General features: G+C 57.0%; 1 long non-coding RNA gene across 1 annotated transcript; it reads right to left on the reverse strand.

The window, feature by feature from the left end:
• Positions 1 to 767, reverse strand: LOC115273859. Its single transcript, XR_003900988.1, has 2 exons — positions 610 to 767; positions 1 to 496 (listed from the first exon to the last, which is right to left on the reverse strand). It is a non-coding gene; the product is annotated as an uncharacterized LOC115273859 (long non-coding RNA).
• Positions 768 to 8,568: the final 7,801 nt, after the last annotated feature.

Here is an 8,568-nt window from a genome sequence, read left to right on the forward strand (position 1 = left end):
TAAGAGTCCAGACAGCTTTCTTAATTACGGACAGAGATTAGCAACAGATAAAGACACATTATTGCCACAGGAGACAGACAAACGCCTATCTTTAGTCAGAACACTAGGTGAAGACTAAAAGCTGAAAAGAGAGAAACTAAGGGATTGTTCTCATCTGTAAATATCACCGAATCACTTTGGCCACCTTTCCAGAGTTAGGAAATTCTGCTTCTGGAAGAGAGACAAAGCTACAAACGTCCCCCATTTTGGTCAAGATCTTTGTTTGCTGACGCTCAGATCAAGAAATTTTTTTTTCACCCTGTAACATCACACTTGCAATTTTATCTTCGTTTCTAGATTTGTATCGTCTTCCCGGCCTGTGGCCTCCATGAGAGTCTAGCAAGTGCTTACCAAGTGTTTTTTGTGAATGAATGATTCGTTTGCAACTCTCCTTTGAGACTGGTCCTTTTAACTCCACGTTTTACGGATCGGGAAACTGAGGCCAGAGAGGATCGCCCTGCAGGAGAGCAAGTAAGGGTCAGCTCTAGTCGTCTCGGTCATCCCAGATCCCCTCCACTCTCCCCTCCGCAGGACCTAAGGGACAGGCGTCCCGCTAAAGCCTCCGCAAACCTGGGAAAGGGCTGGGTCACAGAAGCAGCACCCGAACCGGTTTACCCGGTTCCAGGAACTCGGGGCGAGGTCCGCGCGTCGGAGCCGGGAAGGCGCAGGCCTAGGCCGGGCGGGGCGGGGCCTTGATCTCCGCCAGGAAATTTGAGTCCTACGCGGGGAGTTCGAGGTCAGTAGCTACAACCACGCGGGTTGGAGCATCTGGGTGTCAATCACAGGCGGGGGCGGGAGCGACGGGATCACCTCGTCCCGCGCTCTTCCCCGGGCCCCGCCCCCTGCGCGCAGCACCCAACGACTAGCAAGAACTCTCGGTGTAGGTCGTGGCCGGGGCCACGCCCCTTGCCCCCCAAACAGGTCCCTTCCGGATTCCGCGCGGGGGGGGGGGACTCCCCACCCCCAAGCAACGCTCCGCGGATTAGGGGGTGGGATTTAGGGCCGTGCCGGAAGGCGGAGGCCGCGCCGGGGCATGTGGGGCCGGGGACCCGCTCCGATTCAGGTAAATCGCGGAAGGAGCGGGAGGGAAATGCGGCTTGCCGGGGTTTGAGGTTCTTGCTACCCACCGTCGTCATGGAGGCTGTGAAGCCCCCCACGTGTCTGGAGGAGCCCAGAACCCCACCCCGGTGTCCCGAGAGGAGCCAGAGCCGCCGCGGCTGTGTCTAGCAGAGCTCAGATCCACATACGTGTGTTCAGGGGAGCCCCCACCTTCCCCGCCTGTGTCCACAATTGGTCTCACTGGGGCATGTGATACGTTTCCGAAGGCTCAGCCTCGGGGTTTATTCTGCCCACCTCTCTGTTAAGGGAAGCTTCGGTCTCCCTAAATTTGTGTCCAGGGGAGCTGAGCCCAAAGCCCTCCTGCTACACATCCAGGCCTGAGAACTCCTGACGCCCACCCTCCTGCGTGGCTCTTTTTAATCCAGCCCCTCTTCGCAGAAATCTCCCCGGGTCCCCGCCTCCCGCGCTGCCTTGCAACGACCCGGCCCAGCCCGTCCAAGATCCACTCCTCCCTCTCCCCCAGCACGTCGTAGACTCTTAGTTAAGAAATAACCTCAACATTCATGCCCCTTCAACCTCTTCAGCCCCCTCCCGCACCTGGGCGGCTCTTCTGCCCCCCTCTGGGGCCTGCCTTTCCTCGCCTGCCACCGACTGGCACCAATTAATTTCCTCCTCAGCCTGTCGGCCCACATCTGGTGGCCAGCTGCTCGCCCTCGCCCTGCCCGCTCCCAGGGAATTGCTAACAGCTCTCCTCCTCCTTGCGCCCCTCAGATCCAGGACGCCCCACCAAAGCACACGCTCCCTTCATCTCCCACCGGAGTCTGCTAATCAGAAAAAGCTGACAGGACCTCGAGGAGAGATCTGAAAACGGATGGGGGAGGGGTTGGGTGTGAAACTTTCTGCACCAGAGATGGGGGAGGAGTGGTGGCGGGAGGGGGGAAACGGGTGGAGCCTGGCTGGAGCTTAAGTTGTACCTAAAGGCTCGAGATCAAAGCTTTCTGGCTTCCAGATGGGGACCGCAGGGAGGGCTGCCCCCCTCTTCGGGGGCAGGCTAGGCTGAGCACCCCCCCTTCCTCGGAAAGCCCCGGGGGGACGTGGCGGTGACAGCTGTGCCCCAGCCCGCGCCCGGCGGGTTTCCTTTTCCTGTGCTCCCTCTCCCCACTAGCTGGCCAGCAGCCTGGAGACACCAGTCCGGCCCTTTTGAAGGGGCTCCCCAGAGGGTCTTCCTGGACGAGGGGGAGGGGACTGACAGAACAATGGGCTTCTGTAGCTGCTGGCCGCCAGGCGCTTCCTGTTAATCCTCCCCTCGGGGTGCAGCTTCGGGGAGCATCTGGGGGACCTGGACTGTGGAAGGGGACCGGGAGGGGATTTGGGGACAAAGCTATCGAGCCGGCAGCTCTTTCTCTCCTGTCCCAGGTCTTGTTTTCACAGTTGATCAGAAAGGGTCAGGCGAACGCAGACCTTGCCGTTCTCAGTGGAGCCATAGAGCCTGGTTCTTTGCCCTCCGTTGAGCTGACGGTTGTGTGGGGGATGGGGCATGGCTGGCCTGGGATCTGGGGGTGGCTTGGATGGGCAGAGGGACCCAAAAATTGCATCCAAGGTCTGACGAGGTTTGCTGCCCTGCCAGATTAGCTGGAGGTCACGACCCCCGAGCCAGCTCGCTCGCTGGTTTCAGCCTCAGTTTCCCCGTTTGGGAAGTTCAGGGGCCTGCGAGGAGCACAGCGTGGTCCTAGGGGCCAGAGCCACCCACCCTGGGGACTTGGAAGCTGTTTGCTGTTTCTCGGAGCTCGGGGAAAACGTGCTGGGGAATTCACTGTTGTGTTAATCGAGAATTCTCTTCTGTTTACAGAACTAGCCTGAGAAGTTCACCCTCGGGACACTCTGTGAGTCTCCGGGAGAGTCTGAGAGCCCCTGGAGACTCAGCATCCGGCCCCAGAGGCTTTTGGGTAGTTACCTACCAGGTAACATGCCCGTTCTAAGAAGAGACTGCACATGGTAGTGCCTCCCACCCAGCCAGGTGCTGTGCTTGGTCTTCCCACATCCTCATTTAGTTACCCATCACGGCAAGCCTAGGTCAGAATTAAAGTAGGGCTAGGGCGCCTTGGCGGCTCAGTCGATTGACTAAGCGTCCAACTCTTGATCTCAGTTCAGGTCATGATCTCCTAGTTTGTGAGTTCGAGCCTCACGTCGGGCTCTGCACTGATGATGTGGACCCTGCCTGGGATTCTGTCTTCTCTTCTCTCTGCCCCTCCCCCATTTGTGCGTTTGCACGGCTCTCTCTCAAAATAAATAAACTAAAAAAAAAAAAATTGGCACTTTTCACTGGCCCCATTTTACAGATGAGGGAATTAAGGCGCAGAGCAAATATATGTCTAGTAAAACAGTCCATTGTTTTTCTTTCTCTCCTGGATTGGGGCGGTGGGGTTGGGTCAGGGATTACGTAGGGGCCCTTGTCCACACCAGTGGACTTTTGCTCCTATATACCCAACAGCTTATCTTCCATTCACTGATAAGGAAAGAGAGCTGCAGGGGGAAGGGGGGGGTTGGGTTAGAGCCACCAGCCCGCAGTCTCCTGCCCACCACTGGGCGGCCTTGTCTCTCTCCTTGTCTCCTCAGCCGACTGCCCACCAGGGTTGCCCACCAAATGCCCTCTTCAGCATTTTCTTTTTAAAATTTCTCTTTTTATGTTTTTTATTTATTTTTGAGAGACAGAGAGACCACGCAAGCAGGGGAGGGTCAGAGAGAGAGGGAGATATAGAATCTGACGCATGCTCCAGGCTCTGAGCTAGCCGGCAGCAAAGAGCCTCACTCGGGGCTTGAACCCACGAACCGTGAGATCATGACCTGAGCTGAAGCTGGACACTTAACCAGCTGAGCCCCCCACACGCCCCTAGCTTTTTCACACCCACTTGCTGGGTGCCTCTGTACCATCCCCCCCCCATTTCCGACAGCAAAAACCTCCCCAAGGGCCACTATGTGCATGTTCAACCCAAGGGCTTGAGGAGGATAAAGTTGATTTGGGGGTTTTTTTTGTTTGTATGTGTGGGGTGTTTGGTTGGTTGGTTGGTTGGTTGGTTTGTAACCATTATTTACTGAGCAAAACCAAACTTCTAGCCTGGAAAGGCTGCTGCCAGGCCCCCTTGCTGGTGTCTGCGACAGGAAGTGGCTCACTGCTTTGCCTTTCAGACCGGAGGGCAGGCAGGGAGGGCCTGTTAGCGGCCCAGCAGCTGGGGTTCGGGCCCCAGGCCAGCCTACCGCCAGCCAGCCTCCACCTGAGGCCCCCTTCCCCTCTCCCCTCCCTTCTGTGGCCCGCCCTTCCGGAATGAACCTTGTCCTGGCTTCTCGCCACGCCACCGGGGAAGGCAAAGCAAGCCCACAATTACTCACTGCTGAGTCCTTTGCAGGCAGCAGCTTTCAGACTGATGGGGTTCAGGGGGTGTCTTGAGACCCTTTCCCTCTCAGGCCCTGGTTCGGAGCTGGAGTGTGCCGCACTGAGTGCCAGGCATTCCCTAGCTACCCTCCACATCCCCACAGAAGCTGCCTTATAAACAGACTCCAGAATTTTCAAAGCGCCGCCATGTTGTTTGGGACAAAGCATTCTCTCCCGAGAGGGGTGGGTGCGAAGCCGGTTCTGAAGAAAACAGGGACGGAGGCCATGAGAATGGGCACGTACTGGGACCCCCAAAGCTTTCGTTTCAGTCGGGGGATGGGGGGGTCTTCCCCTCTCCTGCTTGGCTTTGCCTTTCTGTGGAGCCCAGGCTGCCACTTGCAAGGGAGGAGGGCCCCGGGGGACTCTGGGCATCCATGGCTACTTCCGTGTCTTCCAGTCCAGCGTCTTTCCCCGGGCCTCCTTCCTGTCTCCTCAGCCTTGGCTCGCTCTCTCGTGACTCTGTACACCAGGGGTGGGGTATGGGCCCATGCAGTCCCCCAGCAGTTCCCCTGTGACTCAAGCCAGCCCTACCCCCTAAGGCCGGGAGGCCTAGGCGAGGACCCTCCCCCAGCGCCATGTCCCAAGCTGGTCAGCTGGGGAGAGGGGGCTCAGTCCCCCAACACTGTGAGCGGAGCCTAGGCCCAGTAGATCACGCACACACAGGCACACACACACATATACACACACGGCTCCGGAGAAATTCTCTCCCCCGGATTGTCCTGGATTACCCTAATGTGACTGTACCCTGCTCTCAGTGACTTCCCCTCCCTGCAACTGGCCTGTATGTTCTAGAAAGCTGGGGGAAGTTCCTCGGCCAGAAGGCTCCTGCCAGCCACACTCGAGGTTGGCCTGGCCTCACGTACGCACGGGGCCATATGCTTCCCGCTTGGTGCTCGTGGCCAGCATGAATCCTCCCTGAAGCCTTCGCCTCCAACTCTCTTGCACCTGAGCCCATCCTGTCCCGTTGCCATGGCGTCCGTGGAACCCAGAAGCCAGATGGTCTTCTGTCCCCTCCGGTCCCTTCCAGGCTCAGGCACTTCTGAGCTCAGCAAGAGTTTACTCAGCACCCCTGCGTCCCCAGCGCACATTAAGGCTGTGTGCCCAGTAGCTCATCCATTGCTCCTAGTGACTTCGGAGAGTGACAGCACTTGTCCAAATCCAGCTGAAAAGTGTCAGGTTGTTTTTTGTGTTTTTATGTGGGTTTTTTGGGGTGTTTTTTATTTTTAATCTTTAATTTAATTTTGAGAGAGAGCAGGAGTGGCAGAGGAACAAAGAGAGAGGGAGACACAGAGTCTGAATCAGGCTCCAGGCTCTGAGCTGTCAGCACAGCCAGATGTGGGGCTCGAACCCACGAGCTGTGAGATCATGACCTGAGCTGAAGTTGGCCACTTAACCCACTGAGCCACACAGGCGCCCCTGTTTTTGTATTTTTTTTGGTGTGTGTGTGTGATTTCTTTGTTTTTAGTAAGCTCTATGCCCAACATGGGGCTTGAATTGACAGCTGACCAACCCTGAGATCCAGAGCTGCCTGAGCTACCCACTGGGCCAGCCAGGGGGTCCACCCACGACAGATGTCAGATTTGAATTCAGGTCTATGGGACCTGGAGCCTGAGGTCTTAAGGATCACAGCAGGGGTGCCTGGCTGGCTCAGTCAGCACAGCATAGGATTCTGGATCCCAGGGTCGAGAGCTTGAGCCCATGCTGGGTATAGAGATTACTTAAAGGGGGAAAAAAAAAGAGACCCGACAACAATCACAGAAGCTAGTGCTTACTAGTTAAAGTCCTCCACTCACGGAGTCCTCACTGCCTGATTTGTTACGGCCTTCTCGTTTCCCATGGAGGAAACAGGTACCATGGGGTTAGAGAGCCTTCCTTCTGCGTATGGTCTTTACAGCTGAAAAGTGCCGTAGCCTGGATTCGAACCTAGGCAGATCAGCGTTTCTGTACTTTTTGCGACGTTCTCTGTGGCTGGACTGCCTGTGCATCAGAGGACTCGCAGCCATCACCCTTGGCGGCTGCCCGCTCGGTACCAGGAGCGTCTCTTCCTGCAGTTGTGGCAACCCAAAAATGCCCCCCCTTCCGTGCCATGGGGCTGAAGGTTGGGGAGGAGTGGGTGGTAGGCTGCTCCCCGCTTTCTGCTGCCCTGCCTGTCTGCATGGCGCATCTGTGTGCGTGTCTTTTCCCAAATACAGGTGTGGAGTAAACCCTGGGGCCTTGGCGGGAGTCCTGGGCAGGGAGGTGATGGGCAGGTACTGGCATCTTGGGGAGGGGCCAGCAGGGCGACTTTTCTAGGCCATGTCCGCTCTCCCAGCCCCAGCTGGCTGGACTCGCAGGGCCTGAGCAGCGCCCCAGGTGGGAGGCGACAGGCAGCCCTTCCTTCCTGGTTCCCAGGGGTGGGCAGTGGCGGCAGCAGCAGCTTCCCAGGAGCCAGCCGGAGTGGGGAGCCCCAGCCTGGCCTCTGGATTGACTGAGTGGGTGCTGGGGCGTGTGCTCCCAGACCCGAGGGCCTTGTGGGCGTGGAGGAGAAACCAAGGCTAAAGTAGGTCTCCCCGCCCGCCCTGGCTGCCCTGACATCCCACCCAGCCCTGGCTCCCGGCCAGTGAATGCCGGGATTGTGACTCACAAAACTGCAGCACTGTGCAGGGGAGGGGGGGAGTCCCCCTCATTCTCAGCTTTCCCAGGGTCCCCATCATGACCAGGACCCTTGAAGCCACCTCTCAGACTCCCTCCCTCCTCCTCCTCCTCCGCCCCGTCACCCCCCCCCCAACCTTCCAGTTGGATTTTTGGTCTTGGCACCGTGCCAGGGCATAAAGGCGGAAATGAGTGTGGCGTGTGGAATGTCTCTGAGGTTGGGATATATTTAGGCCTGGACGGGAGACTGTGTGTGGCACAGAGCAGACCTCAGCGTCGGCCTGGGCTGGGGAGGGGTCCACGCAAGGCGGGAGGCTTCGGTCTTCTTTCTCTCTGAGCTTCCGGGTTTCTGAGCCGCCCCGCCTCGGAGTGGGAGGAGCCAGAGGAGGCCTGGGGCGTGGAGGCACCATCCAGCCCGGGTGCCCGACAAGATCATTTAAAGCTGAAAACCCAAGGCCCAGGGAGGTTAATTGGCTTCCCTGGAGTTGCTCAGCAAAGACGTGAAGGTTCCAGCTGGCGTGCCGTTGCCATTATTCGTGCATTCATTCATTGATTCATGGAGCAAGTTTGCGCCCGGGCCCAGCCCTTGTCGGTCCAGAGGCACAAGGCACAGGGCAGGCAAACGACCAGGGTCACCAAACCACAGCCCGGGGGCCACATCCGCCCGTCCTCTGCACGGCCTTCCGGTTCAGAAGGGTTTTTACGATATTAAACAGATGAGAACAAGAGAAAAAGACTATTCCACAAAACAAAAAAAAAAATCATCTGACATTATACTTTCAGCAGGTGTAAATTATGCGTCCACAGTCATGTCCCCTCATGCCCATATTGTCTATGGCCGTGTTTTTTTTCTTTAATTGAGTTAAAATACATATCACAGAAGATTTTACTGCTTAGTCATTTATAACATTACAGATCAGGGGCGCCTGGGGGCTCAGTCAGTTAAGTGTCTGACTTCGGATCAGGTCATGCTCTCACGGTTTGTGGGTTCAAGCCCCGTGTCGGGCTCTGTGCTGACAGCTCGGAACCCAGAGCCTGCTTCGGTCTGTGTCTCCCTCTCTCTCTGACTCTCCCCTGCTCAGTCTGTGTCTCTCTCAAAAGTAAATAAATGCTAAAAAATATAAGGTTATGGATCAGTGACATTAAGTACATCCACACGGTTGTGCAGCCCTCTTCACCATCCGTCTCCCGAACTCTTTTTTTTTTTAATTTTTAATTTATATTTGAGACAGAGACAGAGCACGAGTGGGGGAGGGGCAGAAAGAGAGGGAGACACAGAATCTCAAGGAGGCTCCAGGCTCTGAGCTGTCAGCACAGAGCCCGATGCGGGGCTTGAACCCATGAGCTATGAGATCATGACCTGAGCCGAAGTCGGACGCTTAACCGACTGAGCCACCCAGGTGCCCCAA

This window comes from Suricata suricatta, chromosome 12, assembly GCF_006229205.1.
Source record: "Suricata suricatta isolate VVHF042 chromosome 12, meerkat_22Aug2017_6uvM2_HiC, whole genome shotgun sequence".
Taxonomy (NCBI): Eukaryota; Metazoa; Chordata; class Mammalia; order Carnivora; family Herpestidae; genus Suricata; species Suricata suricatta.